Source organism: Phyllostomus discolor, chromosome 8 (assembly GCF_004126475.2).
Source record: "Phyllostomus discolor isolate MPI-MPIP mPhyDis1 chromosome 8, mPhyDis1.pri.v3, whole genome shotgun sequence".
Classification (NCBI taxonomy): domain Eukaryota; kingdom Metazoa; phylum Chordata; class Mammalia; order Chiroptera; family Phyllostomidae; genus Phyllostomus; species Phyllostomus discolor.
In genome coordinates this window covers 53,689,069-53,710,882 of record NC_040910.2, presented here as the reverse complement: position 1 = coordinate 53,710,882, position 21,814 = coordinate 53,689,069, and positions in this window count along the sequence as shown.

Here is a 21,814-nt window from a genome sequence, read left to right as displayed (position 1 = left end):
GGCTCAGAGTACTGAAACCAGAATGGTTTCGAACCATTTACTAGTTGTCAATAATTATTTTTATGTTCCCTGAATAGTTGACATTACACTCATTTTGTCCCACCTCCAGGGGGTGGAGGAACATTGGCGGGAGGCTTCCTGAGGTATTGACATGTACGTCCTCTAATTTTAGAAGCATCATTTTTAGAAAAGCTGCTGAGGTTGGGGTTTGCCGCAACCATGAATCAGCTTGGTTCTCTAATCAGTTCTGAAGCAAACAAGTCTAAACCACTTTGAAAAATAGGTAAAAGTCATTTGGAATCAGAATATTTAACAAGAATACATTATCTTATTCTTTTTATTCACTCATCTATGTTAATAAGAACTAAAAACATGCTATTTGAAGGAAATTATTTCTCCAGTAGATCCTATACTATTTTTTTGAGATATTTTTCTTATAAGCAGGTTTGCTTTCACTTAGAGTATATATGTTTATTACAATGCCACACTTCCATTTACTCTTAACATTATTTTCCCCAAATTGAGTTACTAATTGGCTAATCTTAATATATACAATATTCAATGAATATTAATATTCCTTTTGTACTAAAGCAAATTCCTTCCTGTTTTGCAATGACTTTGGACATACTTTTAGTGCCTAGACCACACAGACCCATCCAAGTGCCCCAGGACAACCATCAGCTTTACCACCCCTGATACCATTCCAACATCCCACACAGGGTGAGATGACCCCTCAGCTGATTCCCTTTGGGTTATTGGCACAGGTGGATGGCCAGGTGGGTCAGGACAGCTATCTCACAGATCGCCTCTCAGGGCCTCACTGTGCAGGAGGAACTGGTGATTATGTGATGAAAGGACTACTGGGTCACTCTGAGCATTGTGACCACATGTGCTGATGGCATGCAACATGTTCGCAGTGAATAATGAAGGTTTGGGGTTCTTGAAACTAAATCCTAGGCTTCATTCAAAAGTCTATGTGTTGTCATGCCGAAGTACTTTAATAAGGTGAAAACAGGTATTAGCATTTGGAGTCACACCTTCCTTTCACCTTTTGCACCAGGCCATATGTTAATGGATCGTGTGAATTTCGTTTGCAGAGACCCCAGGCAATGTCTGAGTTAGAGTTATATTTAGGTTTCATTTGATTACCTCCTGGCCATGACTTACTGACAAATTTCTTAAATGTGTTTCATGGTGAAAATGTTTGAATCTTACCACTTCACAGAAATAACTCTTTCAAACATTACCAATGAGTTTTCCTTCCATTTAAAACAGATTTATTGAGATTTTATTTACATAGTATAAAATGCAGCAAAGTTAAGTGTACAAGTCGATAGTTTTAATATACCTACAGAGTTGCCACAATCTTTTCATCACTCCTAAAGAAACCCCATACCCATGAGCAGTCGCTATCTGTCCTGCTTAGTCTCCTCTACCCCCAGGCAAATGCTAATCTACTTTCTGTCTGTAGAGATCTGCCTATTCTGGACATTTCATATAATGGAATCTTCCAATATGTGGTCTTATATGACTGGCATCTTTCACTTAACATTGTGCTTTCAGGGTTAATCCGTGTTGTAGCATATATGAGTATTTATTCCATCTTATTGCCAAATAATGTTTTGTTATATGTCCATAGCATATTTTAGATATCCATTTTTCAATCGATGGACATTTCAGTTGTCTCCATTTTTGCTTATCATGGATAATGTTACTGTGAACATTTTTGTACAAGTCTTTGTGTGGATAGCTTTTTGCTTCTCTCTAGGTGGATACCTAGGGCTAGAACTGCTGATTCACATGGTACCTCCATGGTTAACATTATAAGAAACTGTCAAAGTATTCTCCAAAGTGAATGCACCAATAAATTCTTACTTTCCACTGTGAATGTCAGTATTTTATTAGTTCTTATCAGTGTGCCACTTTGCATCAATGATCATCTGTTTTACTTATAACCTATTATTTGCTTTTGTGATGTTTAGTGTTTGTTTTTTTTCTCCTGGTCTTTTCTGTGACTCTTTTCCCTCTCTATGTGCAATTTTTGTCTCTGCTTTTTCTCTCTGCCTCTGCAGTGTCCTCTTCAGCCAAGGATGCTTCACTTCCTAGCCTTATAGAGAATCAGATTTGTTAAAACCATGCTGTGAAGTCTGCTGAGCTGCTGTCACACAATGCTGATCACTCAGGTCTTCTGTGTAGCTGTCTGCTTTCAAAAGTAGGGTGTCCACAAGAGGGCTGTATGGAAAACCGGTCTTCGTTCTCCTCACTCTTTCTTAAAGCCTCTCTGCTCCTTTGAACCCACACTTGAAATTTCAGTCATTTTTCTTTTCCCTCCCTTCAGTTTGCCAACTCCTGTCCACTTTGCTCAGCCTTCACCCTCAGAGACGGCCTCTTTGTCTGCATCTCACTCCGACTCTCTACCTTGCTCAGGTACCATATTGCTCATTTTGATTTCCTTACATTGTCTTTAACTGGCCTACCTGCTTATTGTATTTTTCCCTTTCTTTTTTTCCATTATTTTACATTTACATCTTACATCATAGTTCAATCACATTCCTGTGACTCCTCTGTTAAAAATCTTCAAAGATTCTATGTTATCCCCTGAATAAAGGACAGATTCCTTAGCTGTACGTTGAAATCTCCTGTATATTTTTCTAGTCTTGTCTCCACTGTGATCCTGTATAGAGCAGGTATTGGAATCAGTCTCAGTCTTAGCTCTCTCTATCGACCAAGCTTTGTATCTTCCTGCCCCCAGCTTTGCTCATGGCGCTCCTTGGGCTCCCTGTCTTTGCACCTACAGAAGCCAGCTCCTGAAGGCCATAATAGAATGTGTCCTCTCCCACAACCATGTTCATGATCTCACTAGACTGAATTTATCTCTTCTTGAACTTTTGCAATGTCACTTTCAATTATGTATGATAGTCAGTATATATCTATCATCCCTCCTTAAATCTACAGTCCTTGAGAGCAGAGGCTATGGAGTATTTATCACAATTGGAACAGCTACCATTTCCTGAGTATTTACTATGGCCTGGTCACTGAACTAAGTGTTTTATATGCCATATCTTCTTTAATTACCAAAGCAATCCTCTGAAATAGGCATTTTTTAATCCTCATTTTATAAATGAGGCAATTAATGCTGAGAGAGGATAAGGAATTTTAGCCTTGATTGTCTGGCTATAAAGTTCATGCAATTAACTCTATCCCTTTCTCTACAACACCTACTTTAATAAATGCCAGTCAAATGAATAAATAATGGCCAGTGTGTACAGCTGAAAAAATGCATAATGTTTTATAGATAGATTTTAGTTCAAATTAAAGTTCTAACACTTCCTTTGAAGTAAATTATTTATGATGCCTGGACTGTTTACTCATTCATAAGGCAGAGGAAAGAGGTAATAGTCCCTGCCTTACAAGGGTGTAGTGAAGATAAAATGAAACAATGAATACTTCAGCATGTACTAGTAGGCTCTCAGTAAAGACTGGTTGAAAACAACAGAAATGAAGTTCCAGTTCTACTAGTCCTCCCATGTAAGGTTGGCTATCCTTGGATCTGCACCAGCAGTACCCATAACAACTTTACAAAATTTATCCTACAAGAAATAGACTTTCTTATGCATTGTACAAAGTCATAGTCTTTGACTTAAAATGAAACTAACAAACAATATGGTGCTTCATAATTGAGTGCTATTTTTACTTTATTTGTATTCATATATTGACATATCTATTATCTATCACCTAATATCTGTGCATGCATTTAATTATAATATCACCAAACTGACCAGGTAACTCTGCCAGTGGGTTTCTAGTAGTGACATATACATAGTTAACTTTTTATTAAAGACATTGACCTTCTTGCTTGAGCTCTAACTCTGTTCTTGTTTACAGCCTTCAAGTGGCCTCAAATATGCAAGTAAAACTTAGTCCTCTTCCTTCTCATTTTGTTTCTCTGGGTAAATTCCTCCTCTTTATCTTGCTGAATGCAGTGATTCATCATTGCATTTCAAATACTTCCAAATACTGGTGTCCACAGAATACTGCACCTCTAGCAAAACCTTTATATCAAATAAAACATTTAAATTATAATAGCATATGAGTGCATACACTTTCACTAACTTGTACTTTTTTTACTGCTATTCTTATTTTCATAGAATAAATGCCCTTTGACATTTCATAAGATCCCATCACTAATCAGTGGTTGAAGAAATACTGAGTCTTATATTAACTTGTTACGTAGAATGGATCCTATTCTAAATACCCTATTCTCCATAAAAATAAACAAACACAACCTTGCTTGAGAGACCTGGGGAAAGACAGACTGTTCTTAAGCAAAGGTGGAGGGGAAGGGTAAAAAGGGACTGAGTGTAACTTCTAAACACAGAGTTAATTTTCTGGTTGCTCTAGGCCATCTGAATATAGGTGTTACATTTAGATGTCATAATAAAGATGAACCTTATCAATATGTTCCCAAGTCCATGGTTGGAGAATTGTAGATGGAGAATTCCTATGCATTTTCCATTCTGCTGAGATTCAGGAAAGAAGTGTGGAATTAATTGTTTATAATTACAGTTGTATATGAAACTCTTATGAGCTATCTTGATTTCTTCATTTTGTTTTTTCTGTATTCTGATGGGTGGCCAAAATTTCAGTCTTTATAACATGGAGGGGTTTCATAAATGCAGGTATAACTGGGACAATTAAATATATATTTTAAAGCTCTGTGCTTGAAATGCCTTAGGGAAAAATCTAGAGCCAATATCCAACTCATCTCTGTTTCAACATTAATAGCTGAAACATATAAAGATTACATCTCATTTAATACAATTTCAAGGAAGGCTTGGATATGATGAGGTGACATTTTCTCTGCTTGTGATTGCCAAAGGAAGAGGGCTTCATCATTCAGCAGACGGTAACTTTCTGCAGGACCGATAGCGCAGAGCAGCTGTCTCTGTCCCCCCCAGTCTTGGTGTGTTACAGGGTGCAGCCAAGAGGGGGTACCCCAAATGAGCATTTTAAATGGGGTCCAGAACTCAAGGTGTCCAGGAGATTTTAAGATGTCTTCACCCCTTCCCCCACAGGTGTGAGTTGGGGGAAGGGGCACACAGAACAAGAACGTGCAGGGCTGTTTTGTATAGTAACAGCTTTGCAGCTAATCCATGGCATGGTCATTTAACATACCTATAGCCTTTGGCTGGTCCCTTAGATATGCTAAATAGCTATGGCCATGTTCTGGGCCAGGGGGATGGAAAGAGACTCCCCCAAGATGTCACTGGGGGCAGGTCCCCCAAGTTACAGTGCCTGCGTGGGAGCTTGAAGATGACTGGCTCCATGACATGGGGCCACACCTGCCCAGACTCTTGATGGCAGCCCAGTAAAGCTGGAGGGATATGAGTTCTGGCATGTGAGGCCAATTGTAGGAGGAGTTGGAAATGGGGCTGCAGAGGAAGACTGGCGCGGGGATTTAAACCCAGACGTGGCAGCCATTGAGGGGAGAACCACTCAGTCTTTAGCAGAGTGGGGACTCCCGCACCCCTGGGAGAGAGGATCACCGTGCAGCTTTAGCAGAGAACTGCCACTCAGCTTTGGCAGAGTGGTGACCCCCTTCCTTGCAGTCATTGAGGGGAGAGAACCACACGGCTGTGGCTGAGTGGGGACTCCTATGGCCCTGAGAGAGAGGACCATGTGGCTGGAGCAGAGATCCTGGCAACACTGCTGAGGGTGCTGAGAACCAAGGGAGTCCCACCAGCCGAGCACGGATTACTGGGAAGAACCAGGGTCTGCCTGAGCCACAGACTTCTAGTTCTTTTCCTGAGATACAGCACCCCTGACTGGGAAAAGGGGGAAGGAAGGACTGTATGTGTTTGTGAGTGTTTTAAAAGACTTTGGGATTTTGATAAAACATTAGGTCACTACCTTAAGTCTGTATAGCATTAAATAAACATTTCCTTTCCTTTTCACAAATCTCTGGCATTGAGAGACATCTTTCCTATAGGCGGTAGACATAACTGACCTGGGGGTTCCTTTCAGTAATAGTATAGCATCCCAGGCCCTCCTGGCTGCTCTGTAACAGGTGGGGTGTCAACTGAAGGCTCTTCATGCTGGTTGTGTTACAGGTTCTACAGGATAAGCAGGGATACTGGCAGTGCCACTGGCCCTGCAGTGTTTTTGTCCTGAAATCAGGAAGCACTTTCCCTTTCATGCTCATTAACTTTCCCCAAGCTAAATGTCCCAAACACCCTCAGCAGGAAACAGTAAATTCCCACAGCACTCACCAAAGTATAGAACACAGAAGCAGACCCAGATCCCCACAGGTGGAACCAACTAACTCAAACTACCGGTGCTTATTTTTACCTATAACTTAAGCATTATAAAACGTATTGTTTCATCCAATGGCTGTCCATGGAGAGCAATTTTTTCCATATTATTAATTTAGACAAAATTCTATAAAAAGGTAAGTAAATTGGGAATTTTCTCTAAAATTTGAGATAAAATAGTATTTCACTTATATTTATGTTTTTATTGTCTTTTAAAGTAGCAAAAAATACAGATGCTTATATTAGGATAGTAGATACTGTGCATATGAGCAAAATCTGAACAAATAATAACTAGGACTAACAGAGTACTAATAGCTAACTACACTCTTTATAAGCATTACTCAATTAGCACTACTTTGCCAGGAAGTAGACTAAGTTAATTTTACTATTCCCATTTTTATGGGCTTAATATGTTAGAGAGATGTACACACATTTATTTAGAAAGTAGGTGGAAGATAGGAACTTTTATTTTTTTGCTGATAAATAGGCTGAATGATACCTCCCTCTCCACACAGATGGCTGTAGAAATTTTAAACTATAACCCAGGAATATACAACTGTGCACCACAGACCACCCAGCCAGATCTAAAATAAACTGGCTCCTTACAACTATCCTGTAAACCTTGCAGCTCTTCTTTCATTCAAATGACCCTAACCTAATGTGAAAACAGTTATTGCAGGGGGACCAGAAATCAGGCTTTGCTGCCAAAAGTAAAAACCAAAGGAAAACTATTGGGTTGGCAGTTAGTTGCTGAAAGCAGGAATCTGGTCCTCTTCACTGTTGCTCTTTTGGCCCCTCTATCCCAGACTACCCATGTGAACTCTCAGGAGGTTTGCGTGAGCCATCTGGAACTGGCTCACTTCTTTGGAGCTCATCACTGTGCTGATCTTCTTTGTCCCAGTGATAGCCTTAACAGACACTTGTCCAAGGGTGCAAGGCCCTGCACAGAACCTCTCCTCAGAGTGGCTTTAGTTGGACCAGCATTCTTCTTCAGGGTGATGAGCATGCTGTCCTGGAACCAGTGCTTCCAGAAGAGCACGGTAGCTCCGGCAGGGACTGGGTGCTCTCTGCCAGCACCATGCTGGCTCCGGAAGATATGGGGCAATAAACAGAGTTTTCTGACTAGAGACCTCATTCTTTCCCAGTACTTGACAGTGCATAATGAGGAATGGAAACCTATGTGGACATACAGTAATCCAGAAGAGGGACCTCTGTGCATGGGATCCACTGAGCATCCTTTGCCTGTAAGCATGTTCTTAAAGGTGTGCACATTGCTGGGGCTAGTCACTGCAAAAAAGTGTCTCCTCCTCAGACATTTGAACTACTGGTGACCCCTTTAAAAATATTTTAAAGAAAAAATATGTTTCATTGAGAATAATTTTATAGTTAGGTTTTATGGATCAAATAAATGTGGAAAATTATCTATTTAACAAATATTTGACTAAAAAACAATGGACAATATGATTAAAGTTCTATTTGAGTCTGTTTGGATAACACTTGGAAGGCTGTATTAATCAGTGTTTTCTAAAAGAAATAGAAATAAAAAATTTGAATTCCAGAAGTAATTATTACTTGCTGTCTACCTAGTTTTACACACTACAGATACCAAAATAAATGATGTAGTGATTGTTCTCAAGAGGTTCAACCTTAAAGGAGGTAAAGGCATGTGATTTGTAAATTTGTCTATGATTTAGGTGACATGATAAGGCCATCGCAGATTCATAGACAAAGGAGAGAGTAATAGTATCCTGAAGTATTGAAGATGGCTTTCCAAAGAAGTTAACATCTCCCTGGATTTTAAAGAAAGAAAAGGCATTTATCAGAAGATATGGTCATTCCCATCAAGGAATAATGAGTCCTTCATCTCTTCACAAGGTGTTTATTCTTCCTGGAGCTTTAGATGAAAGCAATGAGTAACCTTTACCTATTGTATCAATAGTAGAAAGATTGCCAGGCTAGATATGAGTACATCTGTGTTTGAGTCCAACATTCTGCCCCTGAGATTCTTTGACTCGCTGGAAAAATAATTCCATCTCTTAGGGGGGCCTCAGTTTGGACTAGATCAATTCCAAGGTTTCTGCACTGTCTGAAGCAACCCACTTTACTGAATGAAGCATGGCACTTAGGAGTGTAGGTTCTGAGCAAGCCAGATCTGTGTGGGAATTCCAATCTGAAAACATTCTTGCTGCTTGAATTTAGGGCAGTTCCTTAATCTGTCTGAACCTTTGCATCCTTAACAGTAAGAAGAAAACCCCAGAGAGTAATCGTAAGAATTATGTAAGACAATATGTATAAAGCAGTGTGACAAAGATCCTGGTTCATGTTTATTGGAGTCATTACACTTTCAGCTATAACATTTAGGGGAGAATTAGATATATGGAGGCAGATACACAGCTGAATAATTAATACTAAAATAAATTTTTGTATTTCATCAAACATTACCCTTTGGTCCTACCTAAGTCACAGGCAAAATAACCTTAACATAATGATGAGGGTACTAGGGAGTAGGTCCCCTGGGCATCAATGGCAGGTGAACTCTGTTAACACAGATGAGGGCAAGGTTGTGGGTTTGATCCTTTCTGAGGTACTTAAGTTCACAGTTTCATTTTCAGCCATTGACTGCTAAGTGCTGCTTGTCATTTGAATGCTGACAGGTAACTATCTCAAACATCACCTTCTTCCAGATCTTATGTCACCCAAGCTAGGTCTTCCCTAGCTACCCTACCTAAACTTCCATCGTTTTCTTTCTTTAAAAAAATTATTTGCACTTACTATCTTTACATATCACTTGGCAGTTACCACTGTGCCATTTAGAGCTGTCACTTTTATTGTGTCTCTCCATATGGAAGGTAAGCTCCAGGAAGGCAAGAAATCTTATCTGCTCACTTACTAATACATCCCTACTGCGCTGATGAGTCACTGATAAATGACAGACACACTGAACAAGTAGAGTCGAGTGTAAAGGGACACGCTCAGGCAGCTGTCAGCTCCTTAACTGGGCAGCGGGCAGGGGGCTCCTTTACAGTAGGAGACGGGAAACTACTGGAGTGAATGGCCTCAACATAATGAATGGGAGTCTGCCAGCTGTGACATTTTCTTCTTCAAAGTTGAATAGGTCTTTAGAATCCTGTTTCAGCCCGGAGAATATATCCTTGTAAAAGGCATACTGAAGAGTAGTAGCATGTTTTCAGAGAAAGGAATCCACGGCGAAATTTGTGATTTCTGAATTCCAATCACTTGCATGGATCTGTGAAAAGTGTTAGAGAAAAAATAAATGATATTAGTAGAATTGACAAGGTAGAAAAAAATCACTGTGCAATAAAGCATACAATTATAAAATTTACAGATGGAGAAACAGATTATCTAGACTCAGGCATGGAACAGTAGAGGTCATAAAAGACTTAAAAATCTTTATATTTTTGATAATGTAGCAGTAATTTTACTATGTTTTACTCTAACATTTTATAAATTTTATGTTGGAATAATTCTTTTCAGCTCATCCATGTAAATGCCTCTCACTTATCACATTTTAATCCTATGTAGCTTGACATGGTTTGGCTTCTTTTCTTTCTTTTTTTTTTTAGGTTCACAGGAAAATTGAGAGGAAGGTGCAGAGTTTTCTCATATACCTGCACTTCCACACCTGCATGGAGTTCCCCTTACTGACATGCTGTAACCGCCTGGAGTCAGGGATGTGTTCTGACTGCTCATCCCTTCTCCACCCTCACCCTCTGGCAAACACTGACCTCCTTACTGTCTCCATAGCTGTCTTTTCCAGAATGTCATATAGTAAGAATTATACAGCATGTAGCCACTTCAGTTTGGCTTCTTTCACTTAGTAATTAACATACATTTAAGTTTCCTCCATGCCTTTTCATGACTTGATAGCTCATTTCTTTTTAGAACTAAATAATATCCCATTGTCTAGATGGACCACAGTTTCTCCATTCACTTACTGAAGGACATCTTGGTTGCTTCCAAGTTTTGGCGATTATAAATAAATATGCTATAAATATTTGTGCACACATTTTGGGGTGAGTTTTCAGCTTCTTAGGACAAGTACCAAGAACTGCAGTCACTAGACTGTGTGGTAGGAGTATGTTTAATTTAGTAAGTAACTGCCAACTGTCTTCTAATGTGGCTGTACCATTTTGCATTCTGGTCAACAACAAATGAATGAATACATTAGTTTTTCCACGTCCACACCAGCATTTGGTGCTGTCAGTGCTCTGGATTTGGGCCATTCTAACAGGCATGTAATGGTATCTCATTGTTAGTTTAATTTGCATTTGCTTGATGACATATGATGTGAAGCACCTTTTTATATAACCTTATTTACCATCTGCATATCTTCTTTGGTGAGGCATCTCTTAAGGTCCATTTTATAACTGGGTTTGTTTTGTGAGAGTAGCATTGTAAGTGTTCTATGTATATTTTTGATAATAGTCCTATGTCAGATGTGTCTTCTGCAAATAGTTTTTCCTGGTCTGTAGCTTATCTCCTCACTCTTTTGACATTGTATTTTACAGAGCAGAAAATGTTAAATTCAATGAAATTCAGCTTATCATATTTCTTTCATGAATTGTGTCTTTGGTGCTGTATCTAAAAAGTCATTGCCACACCTAGGGTCATCTAGATTTGTTCTTGTGTTAACTTCTTGGAGTTTTATAGTTTTGTGTTTTACATTTGAGTTAATTTTTGTGAAGGGTGTTAAGGGCTAGCTCTGTCTACCTTTCTTTTTGTTTGTTTGTTTGCATTTGGATGTTGTTTCCAGAGAATTTTGTTGAAAAGATTGTCTTGTCTTTATGGAATTGTCTTTGCTTTTTTGTCAAAATCAGTTGAGTGTACTTATGTGGGTCTCTTTATGACCTCTCGGTTCTGTTCCACTGATCTACTTGTCTATTCTTTCACCAACACCACACTGTCTTGATTACTTTAGCAGCAATTTTCAAACTTTTCATTTTGTGGCACACACAAACTAATTACTAAAATTCTGTGGCACACAAAACATACAATTTTTTTTGCCGATCTGACAAAACTAACTATAGTTTTGATTCAGTTACACAGGCTGGCTATTATAGTGTTGGCTGTTGTCATTTTTAAAATTTTATAGTCTAATCCAAAGAAGGTCAGTACCCCTGACTAAATAAATAGTCAGGTATTGCATGTTCTAAAAGTTCTTGCAGCACACCAGTGGAAAAACACTGAACTAGCTTAATAATAAGTATTGAAGTTGGGTAGTGTCAGTCCTCTAGCTTTGTTCTCCTTGCATACCATGTTGGCTATTCTAGGTCTTTTACTTCTCCATCTAAACTTTAGAATCAATCTGTTAATATCCACAAAATAACTTCCTGGGAGTTTGATGGAGATTGCATTGAATGTATATGCATCTATTTGGGAAAAACTGACATTTTGAGCCTTCCTATCCGTGAATATGGCATATCTCTTCATTTATTTAGTTCTCCTTTGATTTCATTCATCAGAGTTTTGCAGTTTTCCTCATAAAGATCTGATACATATTTTATTAGATTTACATCTAAGTATTTAATTTTTGTTGCTAAAATAAATGGCATTGTGTTTCTAATTTCAATTTCTACTTGTTCATCATTTGTATACTTGTATAGGAATTTGATTGAAATTTGGACTTTAAACTTAAATTCTCTTCTTTTTTAAAAATATATTTTATTGATTATGCTATTACAGTTGTCCTATTTCCCCTCTTTACTCCCTTCTGCCCTGCACACCCTCTCCCACCCACATCCCCCCTTTAGCTCATGTCCATGTGTCATACATTTAAGTTCTTCAGCTTCTACATTTCCCATACTATTCTTAACCTCCCCTGTCTATTTTCTACCTACCATCTATACTACTTATTCTCTGTACCTTTTTCCCCCTCTCTCCTCCTCTCACTCCCCTGTTGATAACACTCCATGTGATCTCCATTTCTGTGGTTCTGTTTCTGTTCTATTTGTTTGCTTAGTTTGTTCTTGTTTTTATTTTAGGTGCGGTTGTTAATAGTTGTGAGTTTGTTGTCATTTTACTGTTCATATGTTTTATCTTCTTTTTCTTAGATAAGTCCCTTTAACATTTATAAAATAAAGGCTTGGTGATAATGAACTCCTTTAATTTGACCTTATCTGGGAAGCACTTCATCTGTCCTTCCATTCTAAATGATAGCTTTGCTAGATAGAGCAACCTTGGATATAGGTCCTCGCCTTTTATGACTTGGAATACTTCTTGCCTGCAAGGTCTCTTTTGAGAAATCAGCTGACAGTCTGATGGGAACTCCTTTGTAGGTAGCTGTCTCCTTATCTCTTGTTGCTTCTAGGATTCTCTCCTTCATTTTTACCTTGGCTAATGTAATGATGATGTGCCTTGGTGTGTTCCTCCTTGGGTCCAACTTCCTTGGGACTCTCTGAGCTTCCTGGACTTCCTGGAAGTCCATTTCCTTTGCCAGATTGGGGAAGTTCTCCTTCATTATTTGTTCAAATAAGTTTTCCACTTGTTGCTCTTCCTCTTCTCCTTCTGGTACCCCTATAATTCGATTGTTGGAACGTTTAAAGATGTCCTGGAGGTTCCTAAGCCTCTCCTCATTTTTCTGAATTCTTATTTCTTCATTCTTTTCTAATTGGATGTTTTGCCTTCCTGGTCCACTCCATTGATTTGAGTCCCAGTTTCCTTTCCATCACTATTGGTTCCCTGTATATTTTTCTTTATTTCCCTTAGCATAGCCTTCATTTTTTCATCTAATTTGTGACCAAAATTAACCAATTTTGTGAGCATCCTGATCAACAGTGCTTTGAACTGTGCATCTGATAGGTTGGCTATCTCTTAGTCACTTAGTTGTATTTTCTCTGGAGCTTTGATCTCTTCTTTCATTTGGGACATTTCTTTTGTCTTGATGTACCTGTTATGTAGTGAGGGGTGAAGCCTTAGGTGTCACCAGGGTGGGGCAACCCAGTCACTGGGTTGTGACACTGTATGTGGGGCAGGGGTTCAAGAGGGAACAATGGTGCTTGCTCCACTCTCTGCCAGATTTCAGTCACTTCTGCCACTTCTCCCAAGCAAACTGGGCCCTTTTGGTGCTGATTCCTATATGGGTGGGTTTGTGTACATTCTAGGACCCTGTGGGTCTCTCCAGCGAACTCTCCTGTGAGGCTGGGAGTTTCTCCCGGCACATCAACCCCCACAGATGTTTTCAATTGCTGTTTTGAGGCTTTATTTCCCCAAGCTGGGAGCCTGGGTTACAAGGTCTGTCTTGCTCCCCAGTTTTGCCTGGCTTATCTGCACGCAAATGTGGGACTACTGGGTTCTGCAAGCCACCTTGTGTGCTGTGCCCCTCCACAATCTGCTGCCTTGTGGGTCCACCCGCTGTCACTTTGTGGGCCCGGGTCTGCCAGCTGCTGCTTTGCACCAGCTGGAGTCCACCAGCCACCACTTTTTTTTTTTTTTTTTTTTTTTTTTTTTTTTTTGCCATGACCTCTCTCACCCCTGGCCATCAGACTCTGCCCCTCCTACTGGCCTGGATGAATGTGTCTACTTTAACTTCTTGGTTGTCCAACTTCCATACAGTTCAATTTTCTGTCAGTACTGGTTGTTATTTTGTTTCTAAATTTTTGTTATCCTTATTTTGGTTGTGTGAGGAGGCGCAGTGTGTTTTCCTATGCCTCCATCTTGTCCAGAAGTCCCTGTCTTCTTTTTATAATTGCTAACTAGTTCCAGGAATTTTCTTCATCAATTCTTTTAAATATTCTAAGTAGACAATCATGTCATTTGCAAACAAAGACAGCTTTCTTTTTTCCTAACCAATCTGTGTATCTTTTATTTCATTTTCTCTTCTTTAGCCAGAATTTCTAGCATGATGATGTTGAGAAGGTATGGTGAGAGTTAATATCTTTGCCTTGTACCTGATTTTAGAGGGAAAGCTTTGAGTTTCTCTCTGTAATATGATATGTGCTATTGGTTTTATTGTAGATATGCTCTATCAAATTGAGGTAGTTTCCCTCTATTTCTAGTTCACTGAGAGCAATCTTTACTTCCTTCCTTCCTTGTCTTTTTTTTAGCATGAATGAGTGTTGAATTTTGTCAAATGCCTTTTCTGCATATATTAATATGACTATGTGATTTTTTTAGTTTGTTGACATATACTACTTGATTTTTAAATGTTGAACCAGACTTGCATATGTGGGATAAATCCCAGTTAGTAATGACACATTTCTTTCTGTACATTGTTATATTGTTGGATTTGATTTGCTAATATTTCGTTGATGAATTTTTAAATCTATATTAACGGCAATTATTGGTCTTTAGATTTCTTTTCTTGTAATGTTTTTGTCTGATACTGGTATTAGAGTAATGCTGGCCTCATAAAATGTGTTAGGAAGCAGTCCCTTTGCTTCAATTCACTGAGAAATATTGTAAAGAATCAATATAATTTCTCTGCAAATATTTGACAGAATTCTTCGGTGAACCTATCTGGGCCTGGTACTCTCTGTTTTGGGAAATTATTAATTATTAATCAATTTATTTAATAGATATAAATCTGCTCAAGTTGTCTGTTTCCTCTTGTGTGAAAATGGCAGCTGTGTCTTACAAGGAACTGGTCCATTTCATCTAGGACTCCTGGCCTCATTCACGATCTTAGTGGAAAACCTAGTTCCTCACCATTAAGTATGATATAGCCAGCTGTACATGCCTTTATTTTTTAACTAGCTGGGAATTCCTGCATTTCTGAAATTAATAGAGTTAGGCCTCCATTGGAAGAATGGATTATAGCTCTGTCATTAAATAGCTACATGATGATTTGCAAGTTATGAAGGTGCTCTGAGTCTCAGTTTCTTTTTCTCTTGAGAATTAAATTTCTGTTTTTCAGAGAGATTGTAAGGATAAAATGAGACAACACATGTGGGGACTTATAGGACACATTGCTAACACATAGTAAGTAGTCAACAAATGTGGGAAAAACAATAGAATGGGCATAAAAACAACAATTAAAATTTTTTTCCTCCACTTCAAACAAACACATATAAAGTAAAAATGTATTAGGTTGTTGATGATTCCAATGATATCACAAAATGTATTTGTTTGTTTAACTGATAAAAATTAGATCCAAGTAAGAATTTCCACAATTTTTTTTGAGAAAGGGCAATCAAATAAAAATGTAACCTTCTATTATTTCCTTTTTGCATTTTTCCTTCTATCAGGTCAGGGTATCCTTCTGAAATTAAAATGAGTTGAATTACCTTCAAAAATATTTTGAGATAATTGATAGGTGGCTAAAGGAGAAAAGATAACTGTCAACTAATCTGTCACCTATGAAATGAAATTTTATGTTTTCTAGCACACATGAGAACAGAAAATGGCATAAGTCTAATAATATATTCAGCAGCAGAGCACCATTTACAATTTTTATTTTACAACCCAGAATATACAGATTTAAGTAATTCTGTACATTGGCAGAACTTTTAAGTGGGAATTGGTTTATACAGAGAGTTTTAAAAATGTCTCCATTTACATTAAAGTGGTACAGGTTTTACTAAACAGAGTCGGTATGTTTTTCAGGTTGTATTCCAACCAGTTAAACTGGGGCCTATTCAATGTTGAGAAATCTCATGTTGATATCGAAAAATTCTTAGAAGAAATAAACAAATAAAGAGAAAAAATGGAATTAACTATGCCATTGTTTTCTGCCTGGGAACAAGAGTTAAATTATTACACATTATATTTCAAGGGCCTGATGATGGAAGCAATTTAAAACTCAATTTTTTTTTTGCAGTTAATCAAATATACTGAGAAATATAAGGTTTTCTCTGTTGGGATAAAAGGGGAACTATAATGAAAGGTGCCAAAATAGTTTGTAAACACCTGTATTGGGGAATTGTAGGTAAGTAGTATGAGTCTAATTATGGAAACAGGAATTACTTTCTAGCTTACCTTATGGCCTGTGAGAATACAGCCAGAGACACAGAGTAAAACAGAAGCACCATAGTTAAGGAAATTGTGTTTTAATGAGTTTTAATCAGCTCGACTGCACATTGCTCATGTTCCCTGATTAAAAATCGGTGACTCAGAGACTGACAGTTTAAAATGGTATCTGGCTATAAGTCCCTGGTGAACATTCTCTAATTTCCTACTAAATACCCATGAATGCAGAAATATATGAAACCCCAGAAGAATATCAACTGAGACTGACAGATAACCTACTAGAATCTGTAAGGAATTACCTGAGAGCCAACTGAATCAAGGTGATACAAATATTTATGCAAAAAGAAGAGCATTACAGCTTTTTATGAAAACACCTCTCCTTCTCTGCAGACTTCCTCTCCCCACAAGGCCCACTTCAACACTCAGCATCCGTTCCTATTCGTTATGTATTTAGCACAATATGACTTCACTTTTTATGGGATGTGTACAGTGTGGTTTTCTAAGTTCCAGTGCAGATACATATTTTCTCCCAATTTGATATTTCTCTGGCCATTTCAGCATGTTTTAAGAGAGAAGGTGGATTAGGTGTTTTTATTCATGGTGTCATCATCCTAGGAAATGCCCAAATCTCTCTTTTTTAAAAAATGTCTTTTTAGATAACTTAGTGAACTGTTCACCATCATCTCCATCATTTACTTCAAACTCTCATCTTCATGATGACTTATTGTGTAGAATAAACTTAGATTTTTTCTTTAATGTCATAATTTACTTCATTAGCCTTCTGTGTACAGGCTGGTTCATTTAATCTTTTTTTTTAAAGATTTTATTTATTTATTTTTAGAGAGGGAAGGGAGGGAGAGAGAGAGAGAGAGAAACATCAATGTGTGGTTGCTGGGGGCTGTGGCCTGCAACCCAGGCATGTGCCCTGGCTGGGAATCGAACCTGCGACACTTTGGTTCACAGCCTGCGCTCAATCCACTGAGCTATGCCAGCCAGGGGTCATTTCATCTTTATTTGAATTAGTAGGTAACCAGCTTTGATTTCATTGTGAGAGATTTTTAATTAAATAAGTGAAACACTTTCTTTGTTGGGCTATTAATTATAATCTTCTCAGTCTACTTTTTTTTAGAAAAGATACCGAGGCAATTTAAATAGATGAATAGTTTTCTACTTATATATCAGCATTTACAGGGATCAAATGTACCTCTGGGTTATTTGGGGGGCACTTAGGAGACCTCCACTTTTAGTTGCAGCTCTGTCATTCCTGATTTGGGCACATTCACTTTTTTTCCTTTTTCCTACCAAATGGGGTCATGGAAACAGATAATCATTTCCTCTTTTAAAATTGCCTAATTTTTAGTAGCAAAAATTAAATATCCTAGATTTTGTCTCAAGCAAATGGAAATAAATTTAGTTTCTGCTTGCAATACCAGAAAGTAAAAGCTAATAATGTAGGGATTAACCTTACTATTTAAGAAGGTAGCTTTATAAGCCAGCATTTCACTTGAATGTCATAGAACTTGGTCGTCCAGGAAAACTGTTCTGAAAGCCCGTGACCTTTCAGTGGGGTGGGGGGCTCTCGGGATGGGGAGTGGCATTCAGGCAAACACAATGCATTAGCACTTCTCAAGTTCTTATTAATACAGATTTTCATTTTCCCTAAGAGCCCTTAAAATCTGTGCAGCAGAAGACATTTGACTAGTCCTAGAAGCATTTCACAGCTCACAGAGCTGATATAAGGGGACAGAGAGTCTAGGTGGAATTAAACCTAGGTTGCAAAGCTGAAATCTGTCATCAGCTGTTCTTAACACTTAACACATTATACATTTATGCATGCACATGGCAAGTGTGGGTGAATCGGAGACTCTAGCAAGCCAGACTTTCTGAACACAAGCGTATTTTTCCTTGCAGAAGAGAGGAATATGCAAGGGAATAATATTGAGGGAAAATTTTCTTGGTGAGACAAAATTATTGTTATTTTTAAATTAATTTGTGTGATTACAAGAACATTAAGATACACAAACCTTGCTTTAGTTATTACAGTTTTCTTTGTATTACATTCATTACATGCTCTGAGGACCAATGTAATGATAAAAAGAAAGGTTTGCTAGAATCTTTTCAAATCTCTGTCAAAATCTGAGTATAAGGCCTAAATCTGGGAATCATAAAAATTATGCATTAGTTCATTGGGCAAAGATGCATAAAGAAGCAAAAAAAAATCTATGGACTGGATACAATTCGAGGGTCAAGACAAAGGTCTCTGTCATGAGTGCCTCATGTTAATGAACATGGGGAGCTGAGAGATCCCAGGCACATCTGGTGCCTCCAGGTCCCGTGGAGGATGCAGCTTCCAACTCTATATATAGACCGGGTTATGATGCTGAGGGAATGAAAGCATACATTCTATAGTAATGAGATTACTGGGACAGCTCCCAAACCAAGACAGCACAGCCAAATCAATATATACATTTTCCTTCCCCGTCAAGTTGCCAAGCTCATTAGAAGGCCAACATGCCTCACACTTAGACCTCTGGCACTTGCAGGCTGTATGTCAAGCTCCCTCTATCATTTTGCAAATTAAAAATTTAAATGCAAGGATGATTCCAGAATGTGACCACACCATCAAAATTACAATTTCCCTAGGATCAGCATTCTCATTTAAAAAATTTCCTTATGTGTTTTGGGCATGTGGATTGTACAATTTTTAACTAACATGCCATAACAGAAGACCACATGGTACAACAGAAAGTGTAGGGATGCTTAAGTGATACATAGTGAAGGTTAGAACCTCAGACATGCTGTGCATTGGCTGTATAACCTTTGTATATTCACTGCACTACAGGTTAAAACAAACTCTCCCATGTGTAAAATTATGAATTTGGAGAAGACAAAAATATAGAAGTAATTTAATCTTTAAGGAAATAATGCTTTTGATAAATATTCAGCTACAGTGATGAGCCTTGCAGGATTGTATTTACAATTACATATAAAGTACTTAATAATAGAGGATTGCTTGAGTAACCCATGATACGTTTATACTGGCATTATTATGTAACTACTTCAATGATAATTCATTGGAAGGAGGCTCAAGACATATTATTTAATTAAACAACAGAATTCACCTAATACGTATGGTTTCTGTTGTATGATACCATTGTGTGCATGGCTCTGTATACATAACACAGTATTTACACACACACATATATATATTACATGTAGAAAAAATTTACTCAATTGTGGAGAGCAGTAAATAGTGTGATTATGGCTGAGTCTTGTTTTGTCTGTGTTGCTTCTTTGTATTACTGAGTTTTTTATAATAAACATAGTATTGGGTTTATAAAGAATAAAATTAAACACTAGCATTTCATAAAATAGCAAAAATGACTGGGACTCTCTTCTACTGAACAAAGGAGTGGCACAGCACACCAGTTGGTATTACAGCCACTTACACCAACGACGAGCCCGCTTTCAGGGAAATCCTGAGGCACATATCCTCGTAAGCGGGAAAGGGTCTCTCAAACCACAGAGAGGGATAGGTCATGTTGTAATAATAGATAAAGACAGAACTTTCTTTTGGAGCAACATTTCAGTCATCACATGCACACCTTCTGTGGAGAAGCAGTAGAGTAAAATGGCTAAGTCAGACATCAGAGAGGTCTAGGTTTAGGTCTTCCCTTCACCAGTGATTGGCCATGTGACTTTGGTCATTTTTCCATTTCAGAAACTTAGTTTCCTCATCTGTTAAATGGGAATAGCAACAAGAAAAATGATCCCTGTCTTAATCAGGGCTTATTATGAATTATCCTGTTCTCAGCTTTGCTTGTCACATCCCCCTAGAGACAGAGGGAGTCTTGTCTGTAAAGCATTAACCCTGGTAACCAAGCACATGTACATGCTTGATAAATGCTAATTATTTATGTAGCTGCAGGAGTAGAAGTGGTACTTTAGTGTGTGCTCAATAAATGCTAATTATATAGCTACAGGGGTGGAAATGGTAATTATTTATTTAACAATCATTTCTGTCTATAACTCACACAGCTCTATATTATAAGCAGGGAGGGATTGGAAGATGAATAAGATACTTTCACTGCTCCCAAGGACTGTGTCTGACTGTGGGGAGTAACCCAAGGAGAAATGCCGAGTAAGGTCTCAGTATAAAGGGGCCAGTGGCATGGTGCCTGACTGACCTCAGGCTGTCTGTTGTGGATTCTGCCCCGGTCCTCGGTGGTGTTGCTCTTCCTGGGATCTGGGGACAGGACGCTCCACAGACTGAAAGCAGTCACCAACCAGCCCTATTTTCATGCAGGAAAAATTTGGAGCAAATATTTAACTTCTACTTTGAAGTTTATCATAAAGTTGGAGTGCTCCTTTTGACTTATCTACATCTGAATGTCAAAAAATATTCATGTCCACTGACAAGATAAAAGAGTTGTCCTATTGTTTTCAGTCTCCTTAAGAGATGGGATGCCTTAGATGACACTTTTTTTAAAAACACTTCCTTTTTTCCAAACATGAAAAAAATTGGTCTATAAATAAGTGAACTTTGAAGTTTTAAAAATCATATAACCTGGTACTGCATTGTTCTTCTATATTTTTGAGATATATTTCAGATCAGTTGAGTCTTCCAACAGTCTTCTGAAGTAGCAAAAAGCAGTGTTATTAATCTCATCTTGTTGACAGTGAAAATGAGATATTCCAAGGTTAAATGACCCTTCAAAATCATGTAAAGTGGTAGAATTGGGTTCAGGATCCAGGATTTTTGATTCTCAGCTTTAGGATGTTTTATTTCCATTATACTCAAAATATGTTTTAAGACATTTTACAAGGATGAATTACATAATCTTTCTATTTGACGCATTGAAAGAGTACCTCCAATTTTCTTAAGCTAGTCAAGAGAGGTTTTGTGAAAAACTCACTCTGATATCTCACAAGCCTGCATTGCAGTCCATGCTTCTCACTGATTGCTTCCTGAACCACAGACACTACTGATCATTCAGCTCCCAAGGCAATATGCAAAGTCTGGTGGAACTGAAACAATACACAGCCCTACTGAGCCAAAGATTCAGAACCCAAGGCTCCAAAGAGCCCTACAATGGAGACAGATGATATGGTAATTTGATATTTATTAAGTTATTCTTTCCTGTTTAACACTTATGACTATGGCCTGTGAGTAAAACTAAAATTGCTTCTCAAAAGAAGGGGTGCAAAGCACGTGTTAAAAGACTGTGCATAGTTAATAATGAATAAAGTTGCAGAACATTTGGCACCTCTGTCTAGATATAGTAAGGCTAGGATACTATTTCTTGGGTATTTGCCACATGGGGGAAGATGTAGTTTCTAGGAGCAGAATTTAATATATTCATACAATGAAAAACAAAATAATAAACTTTTCCATTCCCAAAACTTCAACCATTTTAGGGAAGTTAAATAATTTATTCCATAAGAAGACTGTTAATAACCCAAGAAAATTCATATGATCTAATGCTAATTTTTATTATTTAACATAGCCATGTTATTACTTTATTAAATTCAAAATTAATTTTTATGGTGACTAATAATACAAGTGGGTACCTGTAGAT